Source organism: Oryzias latipes, chromosome 10, assembly GCF_053564925.1.
Source record: "Oryzias latipes strain Hd-rR chromosome 10, Olatipes_Hd-rR_3.1".
NCBI classification, from domain to species: Eukaryota; Metazoa; Chordata; class Actinopteri; order Beloniformes; family Adrianichthyidae; genus Oryzias; species Oryzias latipes.
In genome coordinates, this window is record NC_136246.1 from 22,233,529 (window position 1) to 22,246,382 (window position 12,854).

Genomic DNA, 12,854 nt, shown 5'->3' on the forward strand with positions numbered 1-12,854 from the left:
AATGTCTGCCCACTAAAACCACTTGCCTGAGCTTTCCTCACTTTACGGTTTTCTGTTTTTTCTTTCACTTATTTCTTTTCCTCCTAAATTAAAAGCTGCGCTCAAGGGGGTATACCACCAGGTGTTCAACCCTTTGCTCAAAACATGAAACACCTTGCAGCTGCATTACTTTATTGATTGTTGAAGCTCTGTGGAGCAAAAAAAAAAAAGGTATTCTGTATTTAGCAGCTGATTTCACCTCCAGCAGTAAGTGAGTGTTTTCCAGCTAAATAATTAAAATTACAGGATATAAATTGGCTTAAATTCATGGTGCAGAACTGTTTGGACAAAATTTAGTCTGCTATTCAGACAAGACAGTCCTTTTAAAAATATTCAACTGCAATATCTGAATGATTTTAAGAACAAAGACTTACAAAGTCTGAAGATAAAGCAGGAAGCTCTAAACCAGCATTAACCCGCATCGTTTCTCATCAACTGAATCCATCCTAAGGTGAATCCAGCTGCTGCCGTTTGAACCCTGGTCCAGAGCACTGGTGAAGTGTGCATTAGCAATGTTTTTTTCTTTGTTTTTTTTCTGCTTTGATTGTTCTTGAGCAGGTTTTTGCACTTTCACTGCACATGTGGAGGACAGAGAGTGGCACAGGGGAGAGTATCAGAAAGATCAGAGACAAAGTGGGAGTGGCCAAGGGCCTGCAGAGCCCATTTGCTGCAGCAGAGCTGACAAGTTGCTTTCTATGACAGCACATCTGGACTTTGCACTTGCTCATTATTGCCAAGAGTGCTGGGCTTTTACTGATGCAGACTTGGCACACAGCTGACTGCAGAAACATATGCTATCAAACCAAATCCATGCTGATAACAGACCTATTGCACATTTAAGCCTGCATTTAGATTGTCAAATGATCCTCAGTCATTAGCTGCAGGAAGGCAGCACTCAGTAATTATACATTCCCCAAATGTCTAATTGTTTGCACCACGTTAAATTTTTTTTCTCAGTTCTAACTGAAATGAAACAATATGCGTTGCTCCTCAGAAGATTTTTCTGAATCTGTGTTTGTCACTGCAAACAGGCCAGAGAAACAGGCCAAAAAAATTAAGGACTTGCTCTTTTTTTGCAGGATCTCGAGCAGGGAATAAAAAAAGATTTAATGAAAATACCATATAGAGTAAAATTGGCTCATGGTCATGCTCTTTTCAATTGATCAACATTACAGATATTAGATGAGCAGCATATTAGAATCACCAAAACAAAGTATGTTATACTTTCAATGTCAAGAATGTTTTGCTGAAACTCTTTTTCAGTGGTGGATTGATTACAAGGCTCTTTTTCTTGCAACAGTCCCGTGTATTTTATACACCCACTACATTTTACATGACTTGGTAGGTGGTAAGTTACTCACTATTGCACACAAAACTACAGGTCTAACTTTAACTCAAACTATACAGGGTAAAAAACATACATAGACATGTATTCAAGGGGTAGTCTAAAGAGGTGTTTTTGGCTAAAGTTTACTCCGTCTGAATCAACAGTGTGCCAAAAATGACTGATTAGCTGGCTGAGTTAAACCCCAAAAAAAAAAATAGACAACCCAATTCTGCAGACATTTGAACTCTAGTTAAAATCCAAACAGCTGATTTAGAAGAAAATCCGTTGTCATGACAAGCTTTAAAATACACACATTTTAAAACCAGGCTGTAGTTTATTTTTGGTGTAAAGTTGGACTTCTTAAAAGGTGCTCTGTGGTTGTTTCAGAAACTGCAACAATTTGTACTTTTGTTTAATGATAAAAGCAAAATTTGTTGCTAAAAACTCATTCCTAATCAATTTGTGTGTTACTGTTCTGTTGAGCTGCTGCTTTATATGTGCAAAAAAAATTGTGATTTTCAACAAGCAACTTAGGAGCTCAAATCTCTTTATCTATTACTGAGGATAACTTGAAGAGGAGATCAAGTTTGTTCAAAGGTGATTGTTATTCTATTTGAATGTCTTCGCTGCAGCTATTTATGCTTAGCTTGTACGGAATGCAGTCCAGTTAAAGGGAAATTCCATGTCTAAAAAGCCCCACTATCTGTACTCCTACATGCCACTACCCTTCCACATACATGCAATAAAGACACATGATAATCAGACTCAAGTGTCTATAAAAAATTATAACTTTTGCGGTTTTCAGGCTGTTACTGTTTCATTGAAAGCTGGGCTTCATGCTTCCATCTGAACCAGACAGCTCGCTCACCCTCACTGCTGACTTAAAATAGCAAGCTTTCAAAACAACACCAGCAAAGTCAAATAAGGTGCAGGCCAAGATGTTATGCGGATAACCCGGACATGCAGAGCGAGAAAAGTAATTTTATTTCTTCACTGAAGCATCTTAAAAGGAAATTGTAGTTGCGTTATGCATGTACTTTAGATGTGGAGCAGAAAAATGAGAGGTAATGCTCAAGTTGTTTGACATATCCGTTTATGACTAACAGTAAGATAAAAGCGCTTTAAACCCCTTTAAAAAAAAGCCCCCTTTGAGTGAGTGTTAAAAACCAAACTTGCTAGAAGAAAAGAAGCAAAGGGGAAGAATATGGCAGTTACTAATTTTCCAATTTGCCCCACTTAAAAAGATGAGCTCTATAATGTTCATTATAGGTGTACTTCAACTGTGAGAGAAAATATGATAACCAGGAAAATACTTTGATTTTTAAAGAATTTATTTGTATATTGGTGCAGAAAATGTCACATGCAATTCAGCTACTAAGAACAAGCAAACATTCTGCCTCTCACAAATATGTTATCATTGATTTAAGAAGCTCTTCTGTCATCCACTCATTACCTGTATTAATGTCACCTGTTTGAGCTTGTTATCTGTATAAGACAGCTGTCCACACCCTTAAACAGTCAGACTGCAACCTCATGACTAAGCTGAAGAGTTGTCCAAGGACACCAGGGACAAGATTGGACACCTTAACAAGACTGGGCTGAACCAATCTACAGTAAGATGAACTGTTGGAGCAAGTATAGAAAAAGGAAGCAATACAGGCCCGATGACAATCTCCCTATACCTGTAAATCCATGCAAGAATTTATCTAGTGAGGTACAATCTATAGATATATCTTGAGAACAGTGAGGAAACAGCCTAGAACTACACAGACAGAGCGGGTTTATGACTTAAAGAGAGCTGGGACAACAGTAACCAAGGTTACTATTAGTAACATACTATACATCGTCACTGTTTCAAATCCTGCAGAGCTCCGAGGGTTCTCCTGCTCAAGCCACTGCATGTCCATGCCCATTTAAAGATTGGCAGAAACATTTTGGATGATCCAGTGGAGGATTGGAAGAAGGTCATGTAGTCAGTAGAGAGCGAAAAAGAGGAATAAGAAAAATGTTGAGTACTGTTCCAAGAACACCATCCCCACTGTGAATGATGGGGTGGGAACATCATTCTTTGGGGCTGCTTTTCTTCAAAATGGGAAAGGACGACTGATTTGTATTAAGGAAAGGATGAATGGGGTCAGGTATGGTGATATTTTGGGCAAAAAACTCCATCTGTAAGAGCATTGATGAGAAAACATGGCTGGCTCTTCCAACATGACAATGATCCCAAGAACATTGACCGGGCAACAAAGAAGTGACTTCCTAAAAACATTTCCAGGTTCTGGAGTGGCCTATCCAGTCTCCAGACCTCAATAGAGAATCTGTGGAAGGAGTTGAACATCCATGTTGCACAGCAACAGCCTCAAAACATCACAGCTCTCGAAAAGATTCACATAGAAGAATGGACCAAAATAGCAGCTATACTTTGTGCAAATCTGCTGAAGACCCACGGGAACCTTTCATTACCAAACCAGGGTTACACTACATTGTTAATGACAAAATACTGATTTTCTGCACCAATATACAAATAAATTCTTTAAAATTCACAGACTTCCCATATATTTTTTTACATTCTGTTTCTCACAATAGAAGTTTATCTATGATGAACATTACAGACCTCATTTGCAGAATCGGTGACTATATACTTTTTTTTTTTTTTGCACCAGTGGATTCCTAAACTGAATGTCATTCTGTCATTGACCATAACATCAAAACACTTCCACTGCTCCCCAGCTGATGAGAGCTATTCAGTGTGGAGTGGTTGAATAGAAATGCAGAGCCGGCAAAAAGGCCGTGTCCAATCACAGAGCGCAGGCAGGTGTGCCAGTCTGGTAGAGAGATGAAGCAGTGGGGGAGACACATTGTTATACAGAAATTGCATTACACAAATGCATGAACAAATTAAATCTGTCTGGTCAAAGGATTTTTTTCCAAATGTTAGCACTTTTAGTTATTTGACGCAAGGACTGAAAGGACTTCAAAAGACACTTCTTGGATTTTGTGCATCATGTGGTTAAAGACATTGACTTTTCTTAACAGAGATTTTGAACACTGAGTAAAATGAAAAGGAGCAAAAACTTCAAAGAAGGAACCCCCCAGGAAAAGTGTTTTACAGGGCCAGATTTACAGGATTTTTCAATTGTCTGCACATAACGCCCGTGTCTTATGAGAAAGGCTATTTTTGAGCCATTTTCTTCAGCAATAGCTCAATTTAATAGAAAAATAGGGTGCTACTTGCCTAGAACACTGTTCTATTTGATTACACAGTTCATGGGGACTGCGGACTTTGATAAAAGATTGATTTATTTTTCAGAGCTCGAAATAATAATCCTCCATTAAACCTTCATGGCCTCCAGGCCCAAACTTTTAATAACATTATGAGAGATATGAGAGTTGTGGCCTGGTGCTGCACAGCTTACCCATCCTATATCAGATTGAACTTCTGCACAATGGTTTGTTTGTGATTCATCCACAAAATGTTTATTTTTAACCAAATAAAGTTAGCATAGACTGCCCCTTTGGTAGCAGTGGTGTTAGATGACTATTTCTTTAATAGCTGCAGGATCCTTGACATAGATTCAAAGTTTTCTTTTTAAAAATGGTTTATACGCTGCACCATGCTGCAACCGAATGGTAAATTATGGAGGACTGAGATGACGGTACATGAGGGAAATTGTGACATAAAAGGCTGAATTGCCTCGAACTGCCACGGGGGGCTCATAAAAACTGAATGGATACTCTGTTTCGTGTGAATTTTTTAAATCTAGAAGGCCATGGCTAAAGTGGAGCTGAATTCTTAATGAGGGCACGTGGACATCACTGCTTATGTGACAAAATAAAGAGACACTGAGAAATGACTGCTGCTGGCTAGTATTGATCAGATGTGCCACGGTAAAAAAAAGTGCAGTTTGGTAATATAATTATGTAAAGATACTTCAGGTAATGAAAGTTATAAGCTAGCTAAAGTCCGACAGGATTTTTGAGGTCCCTATCACTGTTCCTAAAGATTTAGGGCACAGTTGTAGTTTCTCGACTTCATTGCCACAACAGGATTATTTTGTAAACATGTATGTAAATGAGCAAAACCTTATACTATAAAATCCTTTTTTTCTGTTTACTTTGGGGGAAAAAAGATTAGATGGATAAAAAAAGATGGATTAGGATCAGAATTTGGACTGAAGGCTTGTTATATTGACCAGTCGTCCTGTGTTTACTTGCAGTCATTTCAGTTGATTACACATAACCCCTCATCAATCCATTCTGTTCACCCAATTTATTCTGGATTGGGTTGCGAAAGACGGAGCCTCTTCGAGGTGGGCTGTCATGACCAGTGGGTACCTTGGAAAAGTCAGCAGTCCATCACTGAGCTAATCAAAGATAGATGAGATAAACTAATCACTCACGGGTCTGAATAATTCAGAATTACCAGTCCATCTGAAGGGTCATATTATTTTTTAAACCAAGGAAGTGCACCAGCTGGGAATTGCTGTGCAGAGTCACAGGTTCCTACACAACTTTTTAAATTAACCCCTGTCTCAACTTCCCAGACTTAAGCATGTGTCCGACCAGCTTTTAATTAAACCTAGCACACATTTAGTCCACTTCACCGCTACCCACAGTTACTCCAATTGAACAAAGCATCAGAAGTAAATAGATTTATTTTTTTATTTTATTTTTTTTAACTTGTTCAACAGCTTAGCAGACAGATGAGAGCTTAAAGCTTCTTGTGTTGGACATATTTTACTGTTACAACAGGAGTTATGAAACATTTGACACACTAGGTGAATATTTAAATAAACCCCTTTTGTGAAAAAAAAAAAGTAAATGGGTTTCTTGTGTTTTGATGGTCACTGCCAAACATGTATTGAGTTTTACTCCTTTCAACAAGAAGCAGGTGCTGCAGTTGGTCAATCAACCCCTCCCACATTCTAAATACTCACAGCAGATTTTTAAAGCGGATTGGCCTAAATATTTACACTACATTTTTTATTTCAATTCTTAAACAATAATGTTTTACTAAAACTGTAGAAACAATAAGGTCAACGATTTATATTCTATTTCTTTAAAATAAAACTACTCCTGGTCCATGCTTCAGATATTTAGTGCAAAGTGCTAAATGTTATCCCGTTTGTTGTTGTTTTGAAATTGTTTAAGATAACTTAAAGGGAGAACATCTAAAGACCATAGAGACAAGAATCCAGAAATCCTATAGAAACCATGGTGACAAAATAACCACAACACCACCATGCTGCACATAACTGGGTTACAATCAGAGTATTACCAAGGGGAAAAACGTGTGCAAACTATTTTTACAGACCCAAAGAAACAGGTTCATACTTTTGTGCAATTTTGTGCAACTGATAAACTTCCAAAAATGTTCCTTTAAATCACAGAATGACACAAAAATAACACAAAAAATACAAGACCAGATTTTCACCTCAGGTTGAATGTACTAATTTTGTGAATATAAAGAATATTCTTTCATTTATGTAAGCATGTACATTGAGACAGGTAATCCTTGCACTAAAGTACCCAGAAAGTAAAAAAAAAAATAACATGGTTTAACTTTTTCTGATTTTAGGAAGCACTGCATCTTTTTTGCAAGCAATGCTTGAAAACAAAAAAACAAAATGTAAACGCTTAACACTGCAGAGGACTGCTTTTCTCTTGATGGTATGCCTGCGGGAATAAAGAGACACCAGGTGTGAACAATTTACAGGAGTGCAAAATGTAAAAGACAAAAACAGAGATCAAAAGAGAAGGCAGAACTTGGAAAACCTGGAAAGGAGGAAGCAGAATACTAAATAAATAAACCAACATTTTGTAAATCAAGGAAGCAAACCACAAACACTGAACTGATACATATATTTACTTGAAAATATGATTTTTCTCAGCTGACAGTTTAATAAGATCTCAATTGGATCAAAAGCTCCCAAAAATGACATTCTCTAAAAAAAACTTCATAAAGCCAAGGGAACCCATAGATCTAGATGATTATTATTTTTCATTAACACAGCAGCCATCCTTTTTATAAACAAAATCACTTGATACATTGTTCGAATTAAAACACTGATTAAGGCTACCCCAAGGAAATTAACTTTGATGATTTCATTAGGAAAGACTGCTCCATGACATGTAATCATATAAATCTCTAAAATAATCAAAGTGCCAATATTTCCTTCTAATTTGGCACAGGAATGAAATACAGTGCTAAAAGCTTTAGATATCTCCCAACTCCCAGTTGGTTGAGATTAGATTGGTGTCTGACCTCATCCACAATCACAAAGCCAAGATGTTTTTATTTTACAGCCAGTGGTCGTCTCCCCAGACACAAAGGCTAATTACGATTGATAACTGATAGCATCTCTTAATCATGGCTGGACAAAGGCCACGGCCATCCCAAGAAGTCCCCCGATTGAATTAATGATATTCATTAAGCCTCAATGAGAGCCTGAACAGATGTTGCGACCTTATCCTGCCACTTCATCTTCCTGGGATTGACGGGGGTAAAATACAACCTGAAGGGGAGAGAGTCGAGTGGTGAGGAGGAGGGGAAAACAGAGAGGAAGACATGGATAAGAAGACCTTGAGAGATTAATCCCCCGGAGTAGCAAAGAAAGAAAAGCGAGTGAAGAGGAAGAGGTGTCCATTTCCCCATCAAGACATTTCCACTGCAAGTAGTGATGGCAGCCAGATTGTTTCAGAGTGGATTACCTTCATCTTGCGGTACAAGTCTGGACTAATCCTACTTGAATGCTAAATTTCATCCAATGTCCTCCTCAATTGTTTGTGAGCAAAATGACAGAGAAAGGGTGAATCACTTCTTCCTCATTAAATTGACTCACCTGTGGCATGCTGAGGGGAGCCCGGACCTTGTGTTGGCAGACATCAGTCAGGTGCTGCTTTAGCATCAGGCGTGGGATGAACAGGCCTCCCCCACACAATAGGAGTCATTTAGAGCCGTTCTCCCACAGCCTGCTAATTTGCAGCTATGCTATCAAACCTCCCCCAAACAAGCCAGGTCAAGCAACTCCAGAATACAGAGTGATGTTGACCTTGAATGTTTATGTAAAGATGCAGGGCTGTGAATTTAGGGCAGCAGAAACCACCTGTTACACGCTTCAGACTCTTGATGATTCAAGCCCAAGTTCAGGCATGAATTGTTCAAACAGGAGATTACAAGCACACGGTTACCTCACGGAAATGACCTGAGACCCCAAATGAAGACAAAGATGCCCAACTAAGTTAAATACATGACAAAAACAGCATGTTTGCTATATATAGGTAAAAATGTGTTTCCTTCTAATTTTTCATTCACAAAAGATTTTTTGTGTATTTTTGTGATTTCTTTTAAATATTTATTTTTTACGATTCAGCAAAATCTTTTTTTTTTTTATTCACAGTTAAAGTCCCACTCCAATCATTTTTGATGATTAAAAGTGTTTCCAGTGGTCTTTTCATTATGATTATGCAGTTTTAGCCAAAAATAAAAAATAAAAACTTTTGTTTTCCAGTACAGAATTTCTGCAGAGTTCATCAGAGATTTGCTTCTGAGTTGTGGGCGGGATCATTGGCATGGAGTAAGCCTGCGCTCATTTCCCACAATCTATTTGTTTACACTCTCTCCCGCTAACTTACAGCCCCTCACAACCCCAAGCTAACATTAGTGGAGCAACAAAAATGGCGAGCGATATCCGAGCTATCCAGCTGCACAGTTTTGAGTCAGATGCCAGCTGAGACGGGGAAAACAAAGACATACATGGATCTATTTGTTTAAAAGTGGATGCATTGAAATGGAGCACAGCAGTGAGCTTGTGGCCTGCCGATTGTAGTTTTTTTTGGAACCGCTACAATAATTTTTACAAAGGCATTTTTTCTTCTGTTTTAATCTTAATTTTCTTCATAGGTGTCCTGCATCATGAAAAAAATGCTACAAGAACAAGTTAACGATACCCAAAACAAAAAGCATTTCAAACGCATAGTCTAAACAAACCTGAAGTGAGTGAGGAGAGTTTCTCTTGAGTTCTCCAAAGAGTTCAGCTGTCATCGGGTTAGCATAAATGTTCCTCACAGCCATTTTTAAACATGGCAGACTATTAGGGGAAGATAAGCGGTTACAGGATAACAAAGTAAGGATAACAAAAGAAGCAAAAGTTTGTTTACACAAATATGGGTGAAAATGGAAAGAGGGCTGTGTTTACAATTTCTCTCCAATATTCAACATGCAATAATTGCTTCCAGAAAAATTACCAAAATATGAGGACATTCACCAAGTAAGTTATCCATAATAAGCAAAATTGTCGTGTTCTTTAAACACAAGATGTATGTTTTAATATGGAAAACCCTTCAGCTGAAGCTGCATAAAAACAGCAGGCAAATTTGCTTTGTAAAGCTTTTTAAGTACACAAAAATTGTTCACATTGTGTGACTGATGAACTGGTATCACATGGTAAACATGACATGAATGCATGAAAAGCTGAACTGATCACTTATGCCGCAATAAAAACGTCAGAGTTCTCTGTGGCTCTTAGATTCGGTCTTTGGTTCATTGAAACTGGCAGTATCGGGAAAACGTTGCTGTTTTCCAAACCGCAATTTAAAAGTGAAACACTGGTGTGTTTGCATAATGGGGATGGAACAGAACGAGACGGCGCGGGGGTCACAAATGATTTATATAATCTGCCTCATTAACAGTCTAAACGCTGCATGTGAAGGTACCTGCCGGGGCATCCTCCAGTTTTTCAGGTGAGCACATCCATGCTACATAACACCCACACAGAGGCGCCAATGTCCCCATGGATGAGGATAAAAACACATACTGTATGTCCCACTTGCAGGATTGCACTCAGTGCATCTGTGTTCACTTTGTTGTGCGTCGCTTCATGCTGGATACACTGGGTAAATCACATGAGTGTTAACAATGCAGCTAAACAATGCAAGCACACAAACGCAGATCTCTTGCTGCAGTGTAGCGCCCCCTATTAAACATATCCCTGTGCTGGCTTTGTTTAGGAATCTATTCTATGAAGTACATGCTTCTCTGTTTTTTCCCACTCTGACTTATATAAAAACAACAGTTCAGTGGCATGCACACGACGTTCGTGACAAATATGTATATCTGTTTATGGGAGGTTGCTGAATGTATAAATGTCGGAATGCAAGTTAAATGTTTTGGCCAACAAATTATCCAGCTGTTGGATCTTTAAGCTGTACATCTCTGTCAGCAGCAGGGGCACAAACACACTTCTTTATTGTAAGGAATAGAGTTAACAAATGGATGTGTTGCCAACCCAGCATTTCTTTTACATGCTGCTTAAACAGTAATTACTCAAAGGAATCAGAATCAGAGTAAAGCTCATTGTGTGAAGCTTTAGTGGGTCTTCTGAACTGAGACAGAAAGAAGGCAAAAAGTATCTCAGTATAAAAGATGTTCACAAGGCAGCAGGGAAAAAGCCCTGTGAAATATCTGCTGAACCTACTAATTTTCATTAGTAGGTTGATGTAAAAAAAAAAACAGACCTGGGTAGAATACATGTGCTTTTTGTGGATTTGTCTTTTTTGGGTGGCAGCTCTTTCTGGCATACAAAACTGAAAGTGTGAACATGTGATGTTGAAAGGAGCTCTAAAAGGTTCACAGGTCTGACCGCTTTGCCTTTTAGCTCTTTTTCTTTGCTCACTCTTTGTGTCACCTTCCTCCAACGTGACTGGGTGAGACAGGCGTGGATCATCTGTGAGCCTATTAATTAGGCCAATCACTGGCAAACAGAACAGCACTATCAGTGATGCACAACAGCCTTTCAAAGCTGAAATTAAACCATGCCCGCCACTGTGCCTGTGCCAAGGGGAGCAGAGATTTAGCTCCGCTGGCACAGATAAATTACCACCACTAAGCAGCCTGTGGCACCGCTATGGCACTAAATAAATAAAAATCGTCTAGGGGAAAAAGAATATCCTTCTGTTTATGAAAAAAGGACCAGTACATGAAAAATGGCAAACTGCTGACGAGCGTTTTAGTTCAAAGAGAGACAACTGAAACCTCAAAAGGAGGTAATGTCTGTCGGAATAAGTGTGGAGAGACAAAAACAGACTCAGTATTGTGAGCTACTGAACAGAGGAGGGATGCCAGAGCTTTGGCTGTTTGAGATCTGCTTATTTTGAATGCAAAAGTCAAATGCATGGAACAAGGGAATCTGAAAGTCAAGATGTGCAATGGTGCTGAGTGGAAAGGGCTGTAAATATGTGTAAACCGAGCGAGTATAAGTCTTTGCTGGTTATGAAAAATAAATAAAGCTGAAGTTTTGGCTGAAAAATGAATGTCAAGATGCATGATTATACGTGCGGCCAAATGTTCCAACCCAGACTTCAGTTATGGTGTATGGGGGAAATGTTTCCCAGCTTAAGGCCTGTTTACATCCCTTAAAATGCAGATGTTGGTAATAAATCCCACGTTTTCTCATTTATTTGGGAGGACTGCACCTTGCTTTATTAAACCCATCGATCACTTGGGGCTCTTGAATCAATGGGATGCAGAGGAAAGCAGTGTCAGCACGCCGCATGCAGGGAGAATACAGCAGCTAAAACAAGTGAAAGAAGAGGAGGGGTGGGAAAGACCAAAACTTCACTCACATTTTGTTTGTGCTATTGAAAGTCAAATTACTGTGCTTGTTATTATAACGGTATCTCTATATTCAACTATAATTTATCGCATTGACTAATTTGTTGTGAGCATCATAATTTAGCCTAAGTAAATTCTGCACACAAATTCACTATAGGTGCAGGATGTAAGCACAGACCTGAAAGAAGACAGTTAATTAACTACACTGAGTCTGCGTTTGCTATTCAGATATGCAGAGTAATCCCATATGGCGCCCATCCAGGACAACCTCTGTTGAACTGCTTCAAACCGAGTCCATCTGGAGATTCCCTCCCAGAGATCCACTCCCATGCAGAAGGAAGGCCATATACACCTCTGCCCCACATCTGCCACATCCTCCACCTAGCCTGTAAGGAGCTTGTTAAGTCAATCTGTCTCAGCCCACTCCTCTGCTCAGACCTGAAAAAAAAAAAGACTACAGCAAAGATTTGGCGTAGCAGTGAGGAAAAGAGAGAGTGGGGGGAATAAAGTTGGAGAGCAAAGTGAGAGTGGGTGAGAATAAATGGGTGGAAGGGAAAGTGAATGTCGGCAGGGAGTAGAGTTTCTGTGCGGAGGGAAATCAAAGGCTCACGACTGGTTCCTGATTTTTTTAAATTTTTTTTTTGAGTTGCTTCTGACTGGCTAAGTGCCGCAACCTCCACTTTGGACCAAGTTAACACCATAACTTCATCCAAACGATCATTAAACATAATGAGGCATAACCCTTTTAAAATTTTGAGAATGCCTCAATCCATCTTTCATCTGCAGCTGGGAGTGAGTTGCCGGTCACAGTGATCAATGTTCAGTAATCTGTTAATGACTTATGTGTGTGCCTGCCACTTTGTTTATTCACAGAGT